Source organism: Somniosus microcephalus, chromosome 6 (genome assembly GCF_052327205.1).
Source record: "Somniosus microcephalus isolate GS21.2 chromosome 6, FLI_Smic_1.0, whole genome shotgun sequence".
Classification (NCBI taxonomy): Eukaryota; Metazoa; Chordata; class Chondrichthyes; order Squaliformes; family Somniosidae; genus Somniosus; species Somniosus microcephalus.
This window is the reverse complement of record NC_140992.1, coordinates 12,046,448-12,068,000: the sequence shown is the minus strand read 5'-3', so window position 1 is coordinate 12,068,000 and position 21,553 is coordinate 12,046,448. Positions and strand designations below refer to the sequence as shown.

Here is a 21,553-nt window from a genome sequence, read left to right as displayed (position 1 = left end):
TGAGGTCCTGCAGCAAGAATTTAGGGAGCTAGGTAGCAGAATAAAGAGTAGGACCTCAAAGGTTGTAATCTCTGGATTACTCCCGGTGCCACGTGCTAGTGAATATAGGAATAGGAGGATAGAGCAGATGAATGCGTGGCTAAAGAGTTGGTGCAGGAGGGAGGGCTTTAGTTTCCTGGATCACTGGGCCTGCTTCTGGGGAAGGTGGGACTTGTACAAGTCGGACGGGTTGCACCTGAACCAGAGCGGGACAAATATCCTTGCGGGGAGGTTTGCTAGCACTGTTCGGGGGGGTTTAAACTAAAATGGCAGGGGGTTGGGAACCTGAGCAGGGAGACAGAGGAAAGGAAAACAGGGATAAAAGCAAAAGATAGGAAGGAGAAAAACAAAAGTGGCAGTCAGAGAAATCAACGGTTTAAATCAAACGTGGCCACAGTAAATAATAATTCTAATAGGTCTAAGAGCGTTAAAAAAACAAGCCTGAAGGCTTTGTGTCTTAATGCGAGGAGCATTTGTAATAAGGTGGATGAATTGGCTGCGCAAATAGAGGTAAACAAATATGATTTGGTTGGGATTACGGAAACGTGGCTCAAGGATGGCCAAGACTGGGAACTCAACATCCAGGGGTATTCGATATTCAGGAAAGATAGGCAAAAAGGAAAGCGAGGTGGGGTAGCATTACTGGTTAAAGAAGGGATTAATACAATTGTAATGAAGGCTATTAGCTCTGATGATGTGGAATCTGTATGGGTAGAATTGAGAAATACTAAGGGGAAAAAAACATTAGTGGGAGTGGTATATAGACCTCCAAACAGTAAGGCGGAGGTTGGGTTGGCATTAAAAGGGAAATTAAAGAAGCGTGCAATAAGGGCATAGCAGTCATCATGGGTGACTTTAATCTACATATAGATTGGGCCAACCAAATTAGTAACAATACTGTGGAGGAGGAATTCCTGGAGTGTTTACGGGATGGTTTCCTGGACCAATATGTCGAGGAACCAACCAGAGATCAGGCCATCTTAGACTGGGTATTATGTAACGAGAAAGGATTAATTAGCAATCTTGTTGTACGAGGCCCCTTGGGTCGGAGCGATCATAATATGATTGAATTCTTCATAAAGATGGAGAATGAAGTAGTTGACTCAGAGACAAGGGTCCTCAATTTAAATAAATGAAACTACGATGGTCTGAGGAGCGAGTTGGGTAGGATTGATTGGGGAATGGCACTCAAAGGGTTGACGGTGGATAGGCAATGGCAAACATTCAAAGACCGAATGGATGAGCTACAGAATTTGTTCATCCCAGTTTGGCATAAAAATAAAACAAAAAAGGTGACTCAACCATGGCTAACAAGGGAAATTAGGGATAGCATAAGATCCAAGGAGAGGACATATAAATTGGCTAGAAAAAGCAATAATCCTGAGGATTGGGAGCAGTTTAGGAGTCAACAAAGGAGGACAAAGGGATTAATTAAGAAAGGGAAAATAGAATATGAGAGTAAGCTAGTAGGGAACATAAAAACTGACTGTAAAAGCTTTTATAGATATGTGAAGAGAAAAAGATTGGTGAAGTCAAGCGTAGGTCCCTTACAGTCAGAATCAGGGGAATTTATAATGGGAAACAAGGAAATGGCAGACCAACTAAATACATACTTTGGTACTGTCTTCACAAAGGAAGACACAAATAACCTCCCAGAGATGCTGGGGAACATAGGGTCTGATGAAAGGGAGGAACTGAAAGAAATCAGTATTTGTAGGGAAATGGTGTTAGGAAAATTGATGGGACTGAAGGCCGATAAATCCCCAGGGCCTGATGGTCTACATCCCAGGGTACTTAAGGAAGTGGCCCTAGAGATAGTAGATGCATTGCTGGTCATCTTCCAGAACTCGATAGACTCTGGAATGGTACCCATGGATTGGAGGGTAGCTAATGTTAACCCACTATTCAAAAAAGGTGGTAGAGAAAAAGCGGGTTAAGCCTGACATCGGTAGTGGGGAAAATGCTAGAGTCTATTATAAAAGATGTAATAGCAGAGCACTTGGAAAGCAGTGACAGGATCGGACAAAGTCAACATGGATTTAGAAAAGGTAAATCATGCTTGACTAATCTACTGGAATTTTTTGAGGATGTAACTGGTAAAATAGATAAGGGAGAACCAGTGGATGTGGTGTATTTGGACTTTCAGAAGGCTTTCGGTAAGGTCCCACATAAGAGATTAGCGTGCAAAATTAAGGCACATGGGATTGGGGGCAAGGTATTGACTTGGATAAAGAACTGGTTGGCAGACAGAAAGCAAAGAGTTGGAATAAGCGGGTCGTTTTCCGAGTGGCAGGCAGTGACTAGTGGGGTACCACAAGGATCGGTCCTAGGACCCCAGCTGTTCATAATATATATTAATGATCTGGACGAGGGAATTGGATGTAATATCTCCAAATTTGCAGACGACACAAAGCTGGGTGGGAGGGTAAGCTGTGAGGACGATGTTGTGAAACTCCAGTACGATTTGGACAGGTTGGGTGATTGGGCAGAAACATGGCAAATGCACTATAATGTGGATAAATGTGAGGTTATCCACTTTGGTGGCACAAACAGGAAGGCAGATTATTATTTGAATGGCAATAGATTGGGAGAAGGGGAAGTGCAAAGAGACCTGGGTGTTATTGTGCACCAGTTGCTGAAGGTAAGCATGCAGGTGCAGCAGGCGGTTAAGAAGGCAAATGGTATGTTGGCCTTCGTAGCAAGAGGGTTCGAGTACAGGAACAAGGATGTCTTGCTACAGTTATACAGGGCCTTGGTGAGACCATACCTTGAGTATTGTGTGCAGTTTTGGTCACCTTACCTGAGGACGGACGTTCTTGCCATGGAGGGAGTGCAGCGAAGATTCACCAGGCTGATACCTGGGATGGCAGGAATGACGTATGAGGAGAGATTGTGTCGATTGGGCTTATACTCACTGGAGTTTAGAAGATTGAGAGGGGATCTCATCGAAACCTATAAAATTCTGTCAGGTCTGGACAGACTAGATGCAGGAAGGATGTTTCTGGTGGCCGGGGAGTCCAGAACCAGGGGTCATCGTCTAAGGATAAGGGGTAAGCCATTTAGGACTGAGATGAGGAGGAATTTCTTCACCCAGAGAGTGGTGAACCTGTGGAATTCTCTGCCACAGAGGGCGGTGGAGGCCAGTTCATTAAATATATTCAAGAAAGAGTTGGATATATTTCTTGAGGCTAAAGGGATCAAGGGATATGGGGAGAAGGCAGGGACAGGGTACTGAATTTGGATGATCAGCCTTGATCTCATTGAATGGCGGAGCAGGCTCGAGGGGCCGAATGGCCTACTCGTGCTCCTATCTTCTATGTATCTATATCCGGTCCGGGGCGTTGCGCACTCGACTGACATCACGATCTGCCGGCGCAGTAGATCGTGGCGGTAGTGTTAAGCGCCGCCGCAAAATGTCTAATTAATTCCACGAGCGGCGCAAACATCGCCGTGCCCGGGCGCTAGTTGCTTTGCGCCCCATTAGCGCCCTCTTAAGGCGCTAACAGGAGGCGCAAACAACTGAATTTTTCCCCCAATGTACTGGTCTTTGAAGGAGTGCGGTGCAGTTCACCAGAATGTTACCAGGGCTCCAAGGATTAGATTATGGGGAGGGATTACATAAACTAGGCTTGTATTCCCTGGAATATATAAGGTTAAGCAGTGATTTGATTGATGTTTTTGGGATTGTGAAAGGAATTGAACAGGTAGATAGAGAGAAACCTTTTCTGCTGTTGGGGAGTCTAGGTCGAGGGGACATCACCTTAAAATCAGAGCCAGGCCATTCAGGAGAGAAGTTGGGAAACACTTCTTCACACAAAGGGTGGTAGAAGTGTGGAACTCTCTCCCACAAACAGCAGTAGATGCTGGGGATCAATTAATCATTTTAAATCTGAGATCGATAGATTTTTGCTAGACAAGGGTATAAAAGGATACAGAGCCAAGGCGGGATTTAAGATACAGATCAGCCATGATCTCACTGAATGGCAGGACAGGCTCGAGGGGCTGAATGGCCTCCTCCTGTTCCTATGTTTCTATGTACCCTAAGGCATTGAAGATTATAGAAGACATTCACAGCAATGTACAGAGATCTCAAACATTTCCCAGTTTGCAGTACAGCTTGAGAAAAATATAAAAAGAGTGATCTTGTTGTTTACGGGCTCTTGCCTCTCTCTGGTTCCCAGATGGGATAAAGCCTTTTTTTGGAGATTGTTAAACATGGAGAGCAAAAGGTTATGTTTGCTGATTAGTCGTGAAAGGAAAATCAAGGTCACATTGGGCCAAAGCAGAAAGGGACGATGAGTCTGGGGCGAGGAGGAAAAATAGTTAAAGAGGAACACTCAATGTATTAATGAGCGTCATTAGTCATAGTTGGAGTCGAAAATGCTCTTTGCAGATGTTGTTGTGGGCTTCTTTTTGCTGATAAACGGTTTGAAGCTTCATTTGAGGCAGTTACACATTAACAAAACGGAGTCCTTAACCGTTTGCTGTTTCCTTACTGTGGAATCAAGCCAGTGGCGTGAAGCAATCACTTAATAAGATGAACAGCTCGTTGCAGGCTGGTCCAATACTCACTCCGATTTCACAAGCGCCAGAGCTAATAAAGGTCAGATGACTGGGAAAAGCGTTCAGGTAAATGAATAGAAGCTGATTTTTCAGGGTAGGGTCCTAGAGATTCACCATTCTCGGCCGGAGTTCCACTCAAATCAGAAGCTTGTCCATCGGGACTCACAGGATTTTCCGTCCAACAAAATTAATTTGTAAAATCTACATTATCATCACCTTCCATCGAGGTTCCTAATGTTTGATAATCTCCAGAATAGAAGAACATAAGAACATAAGAAATAGGAGCAGGAGTCGGCCATTTGGCCCTTCGAGCCTGCTCCGCCATTTAATGAGATCATGGCTGATCTTCTGCCTCAACTCCATTCACCAGCCCTATCGCCATATCCCTTGATGCCCTTACTAGTCAGAAATCTATCGCCTTCTGTTTTGAATATACCCAATGACTGAGCCTCCACAGCCCTCTGGGGTAGAGAATTCCAAAGATTCACCACCCTCTGTGTGAAGAAATTTCTTCTCATCTCAGTCCTGAATGGCCTACCCTTTATCTTGAGGCTGTGGCCCCTGGTTCTAGACTCCCCAGCCAAGGGAAACATTCTCCCAGCATCCACCCTATCAAGCCCTGTAATAATTTTGTATGCTTCAATGAGATCTCCTCTCATTCTTCTGAATTCAAGAAAATACAGGCCTAGTTTACTCAATCTCAGCATTTCTCAGAAAGGTTTGAATGGGGGAATTGCTTTAAACAATGGTCCTGAGCACATAATTCAGGCTGACACTCCCAGTGCAGTACTGAGGGAGCGCTGCACTGTTGGAGGTGCCATCTTTCGGACGAGACGTTAAACCAAGGCCCCGTCTGCTCTCTCAGGTGGACATTTACGAAGAAGAGCAGGGGAGTTCTCCCCGCTGTCCTGGGCCAATATTTATCCCTCAACCAACATCACTAAAGAAAAACCCAGATTATTTGATCATTTATCTTACAGCTGTTTGTGGAAGCTTGCTGTGCACAAATTGGCTGCCGTGCTTCCCCACATTACAGCACTGACTACACTTCAAACATACTCCATTGGCTCTAAAGTGCTTTAGGTCATCTTGAGGTCGTGAAAGGCGCTATATAAATACAAAAGTTCTTTCCTCTTAACGGTCAGTATTTGAATCCAGCTCTGACCAGCGGAGGAGTTCTGAGTGAAAGTACACCTTCTGATTAATCTAGTCAAGAGGTATAAATGACCTGCTCAGCTCAGATTGACATATTTGACTAACTGAACAGGACCCAAGTTAACTTCCAATTCTCTAATACAATATCATAGAATCTTACAGCACAAAAGGAGTCCATTCGGCCCATCGTGCCTGTGCTGACTCTTTGAAAGAACGATCTAATTAGTCCCAGAACCCCCCCCCCCCCGACCCCACTCTTTCCCCAGAGCCCTGCAATTTGTTTCTTTTCAAATATTTATCCAATTCCCTTTTGAAAGTTACTATTGAATCTGCTTCCACCGCCCTTTCAGGCAGCGCATTCCAGATCATAACAAATCGTATATATTTTGAAAATTGAAGAAATTGAGACATCCTGTACAATTATTTGTCACCGTATCCCATCAGTGAAATGTCTCAAAGCCCTTCACACAGTCCCACTCCAGACACTTGAGCCCATAATCCAGGCTGACACTCCCAGTGCAGTACCGAGGGAGTGCTGCACTGTTGAAGCTGCCGTCTTTCAGATGAGATACGAGCCCCATCTGTCCTCTCAGATGGACATAAAAAATCCCACGGCACTATTTCGAAGAAGTGCAGGGGTGTTCTCCCCGGTGTCCTGGCCAATATTTATCCCTCAATCAACATCACTAAAAATAGATTATCTGGTCGTTTGTGGGAGCTTGCTGTGCACAAATTGGCTGTTGCATTTCCTACATTACAACAGTGACTACGCTTCAAAAAAGTACTTAATTGGCTGTAAAGCGCTTTGGAATGTCCTGAGTTTGTGAAAGGCACTATAGAAATGCAAGTCTTTTTTCTTTCTAATCTCTACCGAGTGCAGCGACTAGAGTGGACCTAGTTGGGGATGGAGCGGAGACTGGGATATAAAGAGTGACGGAGAGAAGGCAAACAAATCAAGGAGTGACATTACAGGGCAGCAGGTAGGTGATTGGTTGGTGAATATTACAGTTTTTTTGTCTGTAAGCTAGCTAAGAAATTATAAATTGCTGTAACTTTACTTTATTAAATTAGCAACTAAAACTAGATAAACCAATTAAGTAATAAAACTTATATAATTGATTTAAAAAAATTAATTAACTAATCAAATAAATAAAGATTACATAGAGATGGCAGTGCTGGTGGTGGGCCGTAACTGCAGCATGTGGGGGTTTGTGGAGAGCAGCGAGATCCCGAGCAACCACATCTGCGGTAAGTGTCTGCGGCTCAAGGAACTTCGGCTCAGAGTTGTTGAGCTGGAGTCTGAGGTGCAGACATTGTGGGACAATTACCTGGACACTTTGTTCCAGGAGGCAGTCACACCCCTTAGATTAAGCAGTACTTTAGAGTTTGTCAATGGTCAGGGACAGGAGGGTGTGACCGCGAATCAGGAAGGTATGGGTACCCCGGATGTAGTGATGGACCAACAGGTATGAGGTATTTGCTACCTATGTGGATGAGAACAAGGACTGCAGGGTGGATGAGCAAACTGACCATGGCACCATGATGCAGGAGGCCATTCAAGTTTGGGAGTGAAAAGGAATGTAGTTGTGGTAGGGACTTTAGCAAGGCTTTTGATAAGGTTCCACATGGCAGACTGGTCACGAAGTTAAAAGCCCATGGGGTCCAGGGCAAAGTGTCAAGCTGGATTCAAAACTGGCGCGGAGACAGGAAGCAGCGGGTAATGGTTGATGGGTGTTTTTGTGACTGGAAGGCTGTTTCCAGTGGGGTTCTGCAGGGCTCAGCATTTTGTGGTATATATCAATGATCTAGACTTGACTATAGGGGGTATGATTAAGAAGTTTGCAGATGATACTAAAATTGGCTGTGTGGTTGATACTGAAGAAGGAAGCTGTAGACTGCAGGAAGATATCAATAAATTGATCAGGTGGGCAGAACAGTGGCAAATGGAATTCAATCCGGAGAAGTGAGAGGTAATGCATTTGGGGAGGGCTAACAAGGAAAGGGAATACACATTAAATGGTAGGACACTGAGTAATGTAGAGGAACAAAGGGACCTTGGAGTGCACGTCCACAGATTCCTGAAGGTAGCAGGCCAGGTAGATAAGGTGGTTAAGAAGGCATACGGAATGCTTGCCTTTATTAGCCGTGGCATAGAATTCAAGAGCAGGGGGGTTATGCTTCAACTGTATAAAACACTAGTTAGGCCTCAGCTGGAGTACTGCGTGCAGTTCTGGTCACCACATTACAGGAAAGATGTGATTGCACTAGAGAGGGTACAGAGGAGATTTACAAGGATGTTGCCGGGAGTAGAGAATCTTAGCTATGAGGAAAGACTGGATAGGCTGGGTCTGTTTTCCTTGGAACAGAGGAGGCTGAGGGGAGACCTTATTGAGGTGTATAAAATTATGAGGGGCCTAGATAAAGTGGATAGAAAGGACCTATTTCCCTTAGCAGAGGGGTCAAAAACCAGGGGGCACAGATTTAAAGTAATTGGGGAAAGGTTTAGAGGGGATTTGAGGGGAAATTTCTTCACCCAGAGGGTTGTGGGGGTCTGGAACTCACTGCCTGAAAGGGTGGTAGAGGCAGGAACCCTAACCACATTTAAAAAGTACTTGGATGTGCACTTGGGATGCTCTAACCTGCAGGGCTATGCACCAAGAGCTGGGAAGTGGGATTAGGCTGGATAGCTCTTTGTTGGCCGGCACGGACACAATGGACCGAAATGGCCTCCTTCCGTGCTGTAACTTTCTATGATTCTATGGAATAGTATAGTTCACTGCAGCTTCGACTGGGAGTTCCGAAGGTTGTGAAGCTTGCCTGGTGCCAGGGTAAAGGATGGCTCCTTTCGGCTGGAGAAGAACTTGGAGGGGGAGGTTCCAGTTGTCGTGGTCCATGTAGGAACCAACGACATAGGTGGAACTAGGAATGAGGTTCTGCTGAGAGAGTTTGAGGAGCTAAGGTCGAAATTAAAATGCAGAACCTCACAGGTAATAACCTTTGGATTGTTACCTGAGCCACGAGCAAATTGGCATAGGGACAAACAAATTAGAAGGTTAAATGCGTGGCTCAAAGAGTGGTGTGGGAGGCAGGGGTTTCAATTCATGGGGCACTGGCACCAGTACTGGGGAAAGAGGGAGCTGTTCCATGGGGACGGGCTCCACTTAAACCGGGCTGGGACCAGTATCCTGGCGAATCGAATAACTAGGGCAGTAGATAGGGCTTTAAACTAAAGAAGGGGGGTTGGGAGGATTCAGGAAAGGGCAAATTCAAAAGCAGCGAGAGAAATGTCAGGGCTGTAGAGCAGAGTGGTGATCTGGGTAAAGATAAGCAGAGTGGGTCAGGAAGTGACAGAAAGATTAATAAAGGTAATAGGGCATTAGTGACTAAAGTGACATCAGGGAAAAGTAGAAATAAGTCAAAGCTAAAGGTACTATATCTGAATGCACGAAGCAGTCGGTACAAAATAGATAAACTAATAGCACATACAGAAATAAATGGGTTTGATTTAATAGCTATTATAGAGTAACCAAGGTTGAGAACTAAATATTCCAGGATATTTGACTTTTAGAAGAGACAGGCAGAATGGAAAAGAAGGAGGGCTAGCCTTCATAATAAAGGAGCAAATAAAGACAGTAGAGAGAAAGGATCTTGACTCGGAAAAATAAAATGTACAATCAGTTTGGGTGGAGCTAAGAAACGACAAGGGGCAGAAAACACTAGTGGGAGTAGTGTATAGGCCCCCGAACAGAGGTTGTATTGTCGGGCAGAGTATAAATCAACAAATTAGAGATGTATGTAACAAGGGTAATACAGTAATCATGGGGGACTTTAACTTTCATATAGACTGGGCAAACCAAATTTGCAAAAATAGTGCAGAGGAAGAGTTCACGAAATGCATTCAAGAAAGTTTCCTAGATCAGTATGTCAAGGAACCTACGAGGGAATTGACTATTTTAGATCTAGTACTGTGCAATGAGACAGGGTTAATTAATAACCTTGTAGTAAAGGAGCCTCTGGGGAGCAGTGATCATAATCAGTGATTTAGTTAAGTCCGAAACTGAGGATTGGGAGGATTTTAGAATTCAGCAAAGGAGGACGAAGAAATTGATAAAGAAAGGGAAAATAGAATGAGAATAAACTAGCGAGAGACATAAAAACAGACTGCAAAAGCTTCTATAGGTACGTAAAAAGGAAAAGATTAGCGAAAGTAAATGTGGATCCCTTACCGGCTGAGACAGGAGAAATTATAATGGGGAATAAGGAAATGGCAGAGAAATTAAACAAATACTTTGGGCTGAATTTTGCCCGTGCTCAGAGTGCAGGTTTGGAGGCGGGTCCGCTGTCAAAATCACAAAGATTGACAGCGGGTCGGTATCCCGCATTGAACCCACCTCCTTGTGAGTTTCCTAAGTGCTGGGTCAGTCATCCCTGAACAGACCCGACACCAAGTGGCGGGTCAGCCAATTTAGACAGTTAAAAGATTGTTAAAAGGTAGTTAAGAACCATTTTCCCATGTATTTACCATTTTACCAGGTTTTCAACGAGGTTCCCGGAGAGCAGCTATCATGTCAGGTAAGTATGTCGGGTTCTCAATGACTGTGGATTGCTGTGAATAGGTGAAAGCTGCAAAAGTAGTATAAAACCTACCATTTCACAGCTGTTCACTTCCCTATCTTAGAAGTTGGAGCATTAATGATTTGGAACCCACTTTTATGCTTTATGCACTTTTGAAGTGTTTTGAGTAATCTCTCTATCCACTGTCACCGCCTTGGAATAACCTATCTCAACGCTGACATTACTTCTGTCATCTCAACCTCACCTGCCATCTATTTCATCAGCGTCAGTGCCCTTGAAAAAATCTCACCTTGGTCCTCAGATTCCCAAAACAGTCAGCCCCAACACCAGCGTCACCGGACACACCAGCAGCACCAACATCCACACCAACCTTCTCCGCAATAAACGGATGCTGCACAGGACACAGGGCATCATCACCCATGCACATTGCTGCCCGAGATGGCAGCAATGGCCTCACCATGTCCAGATTTGCTTCACTTAACACTGTACATCCTGGCTGCACCAGGTTGGCACCACCCCGCACCAGCACCATAAAGCATCCCTACAATGTTCAACCCATTCCCTTCACACTCACCACCATTGGCGGGGGGGGGGGCGTTATGTTTCACCATTCACTGGAACTCACTAAGACACTTTCAAAGGTGCACACAAATCTGTCCAAGAAGGCAAAGTGGTGACAAAAGGGATTTCAATGCTTGACAACAAATTAATAGAAAGTTTACACGACCATTGGCTAAAACACCCAAGGGCCTACCCTGGTGTGTTGTTAGTTGGTATGATTGGACTAGGATGAGGGTGAGTGTGAGGGGTGGCTAGTGAGATGGGGAAGTGATAATGTAGATAGAGAGGGATGGGTGGAGGTGCAAGGTAAGTTAGTGTGAGTAAGGATGTGCGGGAGTTGGGTAGGGAAGGCAGAGTGATGGGATGTGATGAGTGGCACAGCAGGATGAGGTTGAGTGTGGCTTTGAAGTAACGTTTCAGGATCTACTGTGATCATTGAAAGGTTTGCGCCACTGCAGCCAGGTCCTCCTGACAACATCCCTGCTTGTGTCCTCCTATGCAATGTGCAACCAGGCTGCGTTGATCTCCTGGGGCAGTCTCTTCCACCCATTGGAAGGGAAGAGGACCTTCCTGTGTGCTGTGACTCCCTCCATAAGCATATGGAGGGTGTCATGGGAGAGCCTGGGTGCAGCTGCGCACCTCTGTGCAGTGCTTGTCAGTGTTTGCAGCACCTCAATGCTGCAGAACACTGACAGCACAACTGTCAAAATCAATGTGGACATGGCCCCTTTAAGGAAACCGGCTGATGACGCGTCATCAGATGACGTCATTAGATCCACTTCCTTTTAATTGGCCGGGAACCTCGCAGGACGGGCTTAACAAGCCCAATCAGGGGAAAATGACTCGGAGGAGGCGGGATGAAGATGGGTGCAGCGTTTGCAGTCGCTGTCTGCTCCGGCCGCATCAGGCTCGCGTGGCTTGCGAAATCACAGCCTGTCTTCATGGAAGAAAATGCAAAAAACCTCCCGGAAATAGTGGAGAACCAAGGGTCTAGCGAGAATGAGGAATGGAAAGAAATTAGTATTGGTAAAAAAAATAGTGCTGGAGAAATTAATGGGACTGAAAGCCGATAAATCCTCTGGACCTGATGGCCTGCATCCTAGGGTTTTAAAAGAAGTGGCTATCGAGATAGTGGATGCATTGGTTGTCATCTTCCAAAATTCCATAGATTCTAGAACGGTTCTGTGGATTGGAAGGTAGAAAATGTAACCCCACTATTTAAGAAAGGAGGGAGAGAGAAAATGGGGAACTGTAGACCAGTTAGCCTGACATCAGTAGTAGGGAAAATGCTAGAATCTATTATTAAGGACGTGGTAACAGGGCACTTAGAAAATAATAATAGGATTGGGCAGAGTCAACACGGATTTATGAAAGGAAAATCTTGTTTGACGAATCTGTTAGCGTTTTTTGAGGTTGTAACTAGCAGAATAGATAAGGGGGAACCAGTGGATGTGGTTTATTTGGATTTTCAGAAGGCATTCGATAAGGTGCCACACAAGAGGTTATTAAACAAAATTAGGGCTCCTGGGATTGGGGCTAATATACTAGCATGGATTGAGGATTGGTTAACGGACAGAAAACAGAGAGTAGTAATAAACGGGTCATTTTCAGGATGGCAGGTTGTAACTAGTGGAGTACCGCAAAGATCAGTGCTTGGTCCTCAGCTATTCACAATCTATATCAATGATTTGGATGAGGGGACCAAATGTAACATATCCTAGTTTGCTGATGATACAAAGCTGGTTGGGAATGTAAGTTGTGAGGAGGATGCAAAGAGACTTCAAGGGGATATAGACAGGCTAAGTGAGTGGACAAGAACATGGCAAATGGAATATAATGTGGAGAAATGCGAAGTTATCCACTTTGGTAGGAAAAATAGAAAAGCAGAGTATTTTTTAAATGCTGAGAGATTGGGAAATGTTGGTGTTCAGAGGGACCTGGGTGTCCTTGTACATGAATCACTGAAAGTTAACATGCAGGTACAGCAAGCAATTAGGAAAGCAAATGGTATGTTGGCCTTTATTACAAGAGGATTTGAGTATAAGAGTAGAGATGTCTTACTGCAATTATATAGGGCCTATTTGCGTCCTTGCGCCTAAAAACCAGATTAATTTTAAGAGCCTCCTCGAAGGCCTGCAAACAGGCGCAATTAGCGGAAACTCGCCATGGTGATTAATTTGATCTGGGGATGTGGCCAGTTTTGTCGGCAGGGCCAGCTTCTAGTGCGATGTTTTTTAAACCAGCGCAAAAGTTTGCAGATTTACACTTGAAATTCCTCGATCTTTTGCGCTGGTTTGGTCGATTTTGGGCAAATTAGGCTGAAAAAACCATGGCAACCTAGCAGGACCTCCAGCTGTTCGTCACTTGGGAAGAAGTAGAAGGCAACACAATTACATTTAGAGCCTGGACAAGGGACATCGATTGATCTTAAAGAGTGTTGGGCTTTGAAGCATTCTCGTGAGTTCAAATCCCACCATGACAGTTTGAGAATTGGGATTCAGTTGTTTTTAAAAACCTGGAATGAAAAAGCTGGTGTCAGTAAAAGTGTCCATGAAGCTGTCGGATTGTCGTAAAAACCCAACTGATTCACTAATGTACTTTAGGGAGGGAATCCTGCTGTCCATACCCACTCTGGGCCTATGTGACTCCAGTCATACACCATTGTGGTTGTCTCTTAACTGACCTCTGAAGTGGCCCAGCAAATCACTCAGTTGTCAGGGTAACTTGGGGCGGTGAATAAATGCTGGCCTTCAGCGTGAGATCGAATAAAATGTTTTTCAGCGGGGTGGGAGTTACTGGAACATGATTGGGTGGTCAAGCCCCAATGGTTTTCCTCGCCCTATCACAGGCCAGATAGCACCGATTATAACACCTCGACTTGAAAACAGTCGACCCAACCCATAAGAACATAAGAAGTAGGAGCAGGAGTCGGCCATTTGGCCCTTCAAACCTGCTCCGCCATTCAACAGGATCATGGCTGATCTTCTACCTCAACTCCACCTTCCCACACTATCCCCATATCCCTTAATTCTCTTAGTTCCCAAATATTTATCGACCGCTGTCTTGAATATACTCAACGACTGAGCATCCACAGCTCCCTGGGGTAGAGAATTCCAAAGATTCACCACCCTCTGAGTGAAGAAATTTCTTCTCATCTCAGTCCTAAATAACCAATTCCTTTTTCTGAGATTGTGACCCCGTGTTCTAGATTCCCCAGCCAGGGGATTCATTTTCTCAGCATTAACCCTGCCAAGCCCCTTAAAAATTTTATATGGTTCAATTAGATCACCTCTCATTCTTCTAAACTCTAGGGAATATAGGCCCAGTCTACTCAAGCTCTCCTCATAGGACAATCTTCCCATAAGAACATAAGAAATAGGAGCAGGAATAGGCCACTCGGCCCCTCGAGCCTGCTCCGCCATTCAATAAGATCATAGCTGATTTTGGGCTCAAAGCCACTTCCCTGTTCGCTCCCCATAACCCTTCACTCCCTTATCTTGCAAAAATCTGTCTATCTCCACTTTAAATGTATTTAATGACCCAACCTCCACGGCTCTCTGGGGCAGAGAATTCCACAGATTTACGACCCTCTGAGAGAAGAAATTCCTCCTCATCTCAGTTCTAAAAGGGCGACCCTTTATTCTAAAACTGTGCCCCCACATTCTAGATTTCCCCACGAGGGGAAACATCCTCTCTGCATCTACCTTGTCATGTCCCCTCAGTATCTTATATGTTTCAATAAGATCCCCTCTCATTCTTCTAAATTCCAATGAGTATAGGCCCAGCCTGCTCAACCTTTCCTCATAAGTCAAACCCCCTCATCTCTGGAATTAACCTAGTGAATCGTCTCTGAATTGCCTCCAATGCAGGTATGTCCTTCCTTAATTAAGGAGACCAAAACTGTACGCAGTACTCAAGGTGTGGTCTCACCAATACCCTGTACTGTTGTAGCAGGACTTCCCTGTTTTTATACTCCAACTCCCTTGAAATAAAGGCCAACATTCCATTTGCCTTTTTGATTACTTGCTGTACCTGCATGCTAATTTTTTGTGTTTCATGCACAAGGACCCCCAGGTCCCTCTGAACTGTAGCATTTTGTAATCTCTCTCCATTTAAATAATAATTTGCTTTTTTATTTTTCCTGCCAAAGTGTATAACCGCGCACTTTCCCACATTATACTCCATCTGCCAAATGTTTGCCCACTCACTTAGCCTGTCTATATCCCTTTGCAGGTTCTTTGAGTCCTCTGCACAACTTGCTTTCCCACCCATCTTTGTATCATCTGCAAACTTGGCTACATTACACTCGGTCCCTTCATCCAAATCATTAATGTAGATTGTAAATACAGTAGTTGAGACCCCAGCACCGATCCCTGTGGCACCCCACTAGTTACCGCTTGTCAACCGGAAAATGACCCATTTATCCCGACTCTCTGCTTTCTGTTAGTTAGCCAATTCTCTATCCATGCTAATATATTACCCCCAATTTCGTGAGCTCTTATCTTATGCAGTAACCTTTTATGTGGCACCTTATCGAATGCCTTCTGGAAATCCAAATACACCACATCCACTGGTTCACCTTTGTCCACCCTGCTCATTACCTCCTCAAAGAACTCCAGCAAGTTTGGTAAACATGATTTCCCTTTCATAAAACCATGCTGACTCTGCTTGACTGCATTATGATTTTCCAAATGCCCTGCTACTGCTTCCTTAATGAAGGACTCCAGCATTTTCCCAATGACAGATGTTAAGCTAACTGGTCTATAGTTTCCTGCTTTCTGTCTCCCTCCTTTCTTAAATAGGGCTGTTACATTTGTGGTTTTCCAATCTGCTGGGACCTCTCCAGAGTCCAGGGAATTTTGGCATATTGCAACCAATGCATCCACTATCTCTGCAGCCACTTCTTTTAAGACCCTGGGATGCAGGCCATCTGGTCCAGGGGACTTGTCGTCTTTTAGTCCCATTATTTTACCAAGTACTATTTCCTTAGTGATAGTGATTGTCTTTAGTTCCCCCCTCCCTTTCCTTTCTGTCTATCCTTCCGAATTATCATATACCCTGGAATATTCAGTTCCCAGCTCTGATCACCTTGCAACCACGTCTCTGTAATGGCGATCAGATCATACCCATTTGTATCTATTTGTGCCTTCAACTCATCTATCTTGTTACGAATGCTGCGTGCATTCAGATATAGAGCTTTTAACTTTGTTTTTTACCATTCCTCCTTGTTTTGGCCCCATTTTCTGCTGCACTCTTATTTTTAAACGTTCCTTCCTGTCACATTCTGGTTATTATTTCCTCCATCTCTATCCTGCTCTATTGCTTTCTCATTTCTCATTGACTTTTTAAATTCACGCTCACCTGGATCCTCCCCCCCACTATTTAGTTTAAAGCCCTCTCTACAGCCCTAGTTATTTGATTTGTCGGGACTCTAGCCCCAGCATGGTTCAAGTGAAGCCGGTCCAAACGGAACAGCTCCCCCTTATCCCAGTACTGGTGCCAGTGCCCCACAAATCAAAACCCATTTCTCCCACACCAGTCTTTGAGCCACTCGTTCATTTCTCTGATCTTATTTACCCTATGCAAATTCACTCGTGGCTCAGGTAGTAATCCAGAGATTATTACCTTTGTGGTTCTGCTTTTTAATTTAGCCCCTAGCTGCTCATACTCTCTCAGCAGAACCTCTTTCTTTGACCTACCTATGTCATTGGCTCCTAGGTGGACCATGACAACTGGATCCTTCCCCTCCCACTCCAAGTTCCTCTACAGCCCAGAGGAGATGTCCTTAACCCTGGCACCGGGCAGGCAACACAGCCTTCAGGACTCACGCTCTTGGCTGCAGAGAACAGTGTCTATCCCCCTAACTATATTGTCCCCTATCACTACAACATTTCTTTTTACTTCCCCCACTTGAATGGCTCCCTGTACCACGGTGCTGTGGTCAGATTGCTCATCGGCCCTGTCCTCGTCCACACAGGGAGCAAGAATCTCATACCTGTTAGACAAGGCTAAGGGCTGAGGCTCCTCCATCACTACCTCCTGGATCCCAATACCTGCAATGCTTGTAGTCACACCCTCCTGTCACTGACCATGGGCCAAATTGGAAGTAATTACTCTCGTGGGTGTGACTGCCTCCTGGAACTTAGTGTCCAGGTAACGCTCTAATGTGTCGCAGTGTCTGAATCTCGGACTCCAGCTCATCAACTCTGAGCCGAAGTTCCCAGGAACCAGTCTAGTGAACCTTCATTGCACTCCCTCTATTGAATGTATGTATTTCCTTATGTAAGGAGACCAGAACTGTGCACAGTACTCCAGGTGTGGCCTCACCAATGCCCTGTATAATTGTAGTAAGACTTCTTTACTCTTATACGCTAATCCCTTTGTAACAAAATCTAACATACCATTTGCTTTCCTAATTGCTTGCTGTACCTGCATGTTAACTTTCTGTGATTCATGTACAAGGACACCCAGGTCCCTCTGAGTGCAAACATTTCCCAGTCTCTCACCATTCAAAAAATATTCTGCTTTTTTGTTTTTCCTACCAAAATAGATAACTTCACACGTCCCCACATTGTATTCCATTCGCCATGTTCTTGCCCACTCAGTCAACCTGCCTATATCTCTCTCCAGCCTCTTTGAGTCCTCCTCACAGTTTACTTTCCCACCTAACTTTGTATCCTCAGCAAACTTGGATACATTACACTCAGTCCCTTCATCTAAGTCATTAATATAGATTGTAAATAACTGAGGCCCAAGCACTGATCCTTGCGGTACCCTGCTACTGTAGTTACTGCCTGCCAACCCGAAAAAGTCCCGTTTATTCCTGCTCCCTGTTTTCTGTTCATTAACCAATCCTCAATCCATGCTAATATATTACCCCCAATCCCATGAGTCCTGATTTTATGTAATAACCTCTTGTGTGGTACCTTATCGAATGCATTTTGAAAATCCAAATACACTACATCCACTGGTTCCCCCTTATCCATCCTACTAGTTACATCTTCAAAAAACTCCATAACAGATTTGTCAAACATGATTTCCCTTTCATAAACCATGTTGACTCTGCCAAATCATATTACAATTTTCTAAGTGCTTACTACTTTTTTTGACAACGGAATAAGCCTTTGATCTAATAATGGCCCAGAAATTTGGGTCTCCACGGGTGAGTACGCACGGGGTACTCACCCGTAGGCCCAATGGAAGTGCCGGTTTCCTGCATGCACTGCACATGCGTGGGAAACCGGCACTTCCGTTCCCCTGAAAGAAGGGGTTGAGAGGTGCAACGTGTGCGCCGGAGAGGCGGTGTGTGCGCATCGAACTTACGGTTTTTTCCCAGGTTTTTCCGGGAGTAAGTCTCCAGCGGTTACACTTTAAAAAAGCAGGCGCAAGGCCTGCTTTTAACAAGGTAAGTGGTGAATTAATTAAAATTAAAACATTTTTTCCACAGGTTTATTATTTTTAAATACTTTAAAGAAAAGTAAGTTTATTTTTAGCCCCGTTAGAAAATGTAATTAATTTTTTCAAAAATTTAAATTATTGTTTAAAATAGTTATTTCATGTAATTTATAGTTATTTTAAAAAGTGATGTTTTTTAAAAAATGTATTTGAAGTTTTAGTGATGTTTTGGGGCTTATAGTATTTATAGGTTTGACAGCTCTTCCTGTCAAACTTATGAATGAAGCATTCCCTGCTACCATTGGCTCTCCATGGCCCACGTGATCCCAGGGGACGCATCGAACTAACTGTGCCCCTGGGATACGCAAGCACTGCGCGCCGGCAGTTGGAGGAGGCCCAGGATCGGAATCCCTCGCGGGCCCACAGCACAACGGCCGGTTAGCTAGGTAAGTGCAGGTCGGGGGCTTGTACCCGTGGGAAGCCTCCGACCCGAATTTCTGGGCCACTATCTTTGTTTCTATAGATGCAAAAGGCATCAAGGGTTATGGGGAGAGAGCGGAAATATGGTATTGAGATAAAGGATCAGCCATGAACATATTGATTGATGGAGCAGGCTCGAAGGGCCGAATGGCCTACTCCTGCTCCTATTATTCTATGTTTCTATGTTTAACTTCTCTTGTTAGCCACTGTTGGACCACTTTTCCTGTGGGGTTTTTGTGCCTTAAAGGGATGTATATTTATTGTAAATTATGTATTAATTCTTTAAATGCGAGCCATTGCTTGTCTACCGTCATACCTTTTAATGTAGTTTCCCAAACTACCTTAGCCAACTCGCCCCTCATACCTATGTAGTTTGCTTTGTTTAGATTTAAGACCCTAGTTTCAGACTTAACTAAATCACTTTCAAACTCAATATAAAATTCTATCATATTATGGTTACTCTTCCCTAAAGGCCCCTTTACTACAAGGAACTGAGTAGGTCTGACGGGAACTGAGTAGGTCTGATTGGACAACGTTCCTGGGAGGACTGGAGGTAGATAAACAATGGCAAACATTTAAAGATAGAATGACAAAATTGCAAAAATTGTTTATACCAATCTGGCATAAAAGGAAATCTAAAAAGGTGACTCAACCGTGGATAACAGGGGAAATTAGAGACAGCATAAAATCCAAAGATAGGGCGTATAAAATAGCCAAAAAAAGCGCCAGAGCGGAAGATTGGGAACAGTTTAAGATAGAGCAAAGGAGGGCAAAGGGCATGATCAAGAGGGGCAAAATAGCTTACGAAAACAAGCTGGCGGAAAATATAAAAACTAACTCCAAAAGCTTTTATAAATATATCAAAAGGAAAAGACTGGTGAAAACCAAAGTTGGTCCATTGCAGTCAGATACGGGGGAATATATAATGGGAAATAAGGAAATGGCAGATCAACTAAATGCATACTTTGGGTCAGTCTTTACGAAGGAAGACACAAAAAACCTCCCTGGGATATCGGGAAAAATAGGGACATTGGCAAAGGAGGAACTGACGCAAATCAATATCTCTAAGGATATGGTGTTAAGGAAGCTAAAGGGATTGAAGGTGGACAAATCCCCAGGGCCTGATAACATGCATCCTAGGGTACTGAAGGAGGTGGCCCTAGAGATAGCGGATGCACTAAGGATGATTTTTCAGAATTCATTAGACTCGGGAACAGTGCCGATGGATTGGAGGGTAGCTAACGTTACCCCACTATTCAAAAAGGGGGGTAGGGAAAAAGCAGGTAATTACAGACCTGTAAGCCTTACATCAGTTGTGGGCAAAATGCTGGAGTCCATCATTAAGGATGAAATAGCGGAGCACTTAGCAAATGGGGACAGGATAGGACAGAGTCAACATGGATTTACAAAGGGTAAATCGTGCTTGACTAATCTATTGGAATTTTTTGAGGGAGTAACTGGTAGAATAGATGGGGGAGAGCCAGTAGATGTGGTGTACCTGGACTTCCAAAAGGCCTTCGATAAGGTCCCACATAAAAGATTAGCATGGAAAATTGAGGCTCATGGGATAAAGGGGAAAGTTTTGGCGTGGATAGGGAACTGGCTGTCAGATAGAAAACAGAGAGTTGGAATAAACGGCTCATTTTCTGAATGGCAGGCAGTAACAAGTGGGGTACCACAGGGATCTGTCCTGGGCCCCCAGCTGTTCACAATTTACATTAATGACCTGGATCAGGGAGTCGGATGCAGCATTTCCAAATTTGCAGACGACACTAAACTAGGAGGGGGGGTGGGCTCAGAGGAAGAGACCAGGAAGCTCCAGAGCGATTTGGACAGACTGGGCGATTGGGCGGATAAATGGCAGATGCACTATAATGTGGACAAGTGCGAAGTTATCCACCTTGGGTGCAGGAACGGGAGGGCAAATTATTATTTAAATGGCAATAGATTGGGAGAGGGGGAAGTACAGAGAGACCTGGGTGTTCTTGTACACCAGTCACTGAAGGCGAGCATGCAGGTGCAACAGGCGGTCAAGAAGGCAAACGGTATGCTGGCCTTCATAGCAAAAGGGTTAGAATACAGGAACAGGGATACCTTGCTGCAGCTGTACAGGGCACTGGTGAGACCACACCTCGAGTACTGTGTACAGTTTTGGTCGCCTCATCTGAGGAAGGATGTTCTTGCCATGGAGGGGGTGCAGCGGCGATTCACCAGGCTGATACCAGGAATGGCGGGAATGACCTATGAGGAGAGACTATGTAGTTTAGGGATGTACACACTGGAGTTTAGAAGATTGAGAGGGGACCTCATAGAAGTGTATAAAATTCTGACAGGTCTAGACAGACTGGATGCAGAAGGAATGTTTCCCTTGGCGGGTGAGAACAGAACTAGAGGACATAATTTAAGGATAAGGGCTAAACCATTTAGGACAGAGATGAGGGGGAATTTCTTCACTCAGAGAGTGGTGAACCTGTGGAACTCATTGCCACAGAGGGCAGTGTACGCCAGCTCATTAAATATATTTAAGAGGGAATTAGATATATTTCTACGGGCAAAAGGGGTTAAGGGTTACGGAGAGAAGGCGGGGACGGGATACTGAATTAAAGGATCAGCCATGATCTCATCGAATGGCGGAGCAGGCACGAAGGGCCGAATGGCCTACTCCTGCTCCTATCTTCTATGTATCTATGTATCTATGTAATTAATTAACCCTTTCTCATTGCATGATACTAGATCTAAAGTAGCCTGTTTCCGAGTTGGTTCCTCAACTTACTGATCCAGAAAA

At 44.6% G+C, this 21,553-nt stretch overlaps 1 long non-coding RNA gene across 1 annotated transcript in view; it reads left to right on the top strand.

Annotated features, from left to right (window-relative positions):
* LOC147115456 (uncharacterized) overlaps nt 1-21,553 on the top strand; it is a 103,134-nt gene that overhangs the window by 38,040 nt on the left and 43,541 nt on the right. The window contains exon 2 of the long non-coding RNA XR_015078623.1: nt 6,638-6,737. This is a non-coding gene — a long non-coding RNA (uncharacterized LOC147115456). The remainder of the gene's footprint in view (nt 1-6,637; nt 6,738-21,553) is intronic.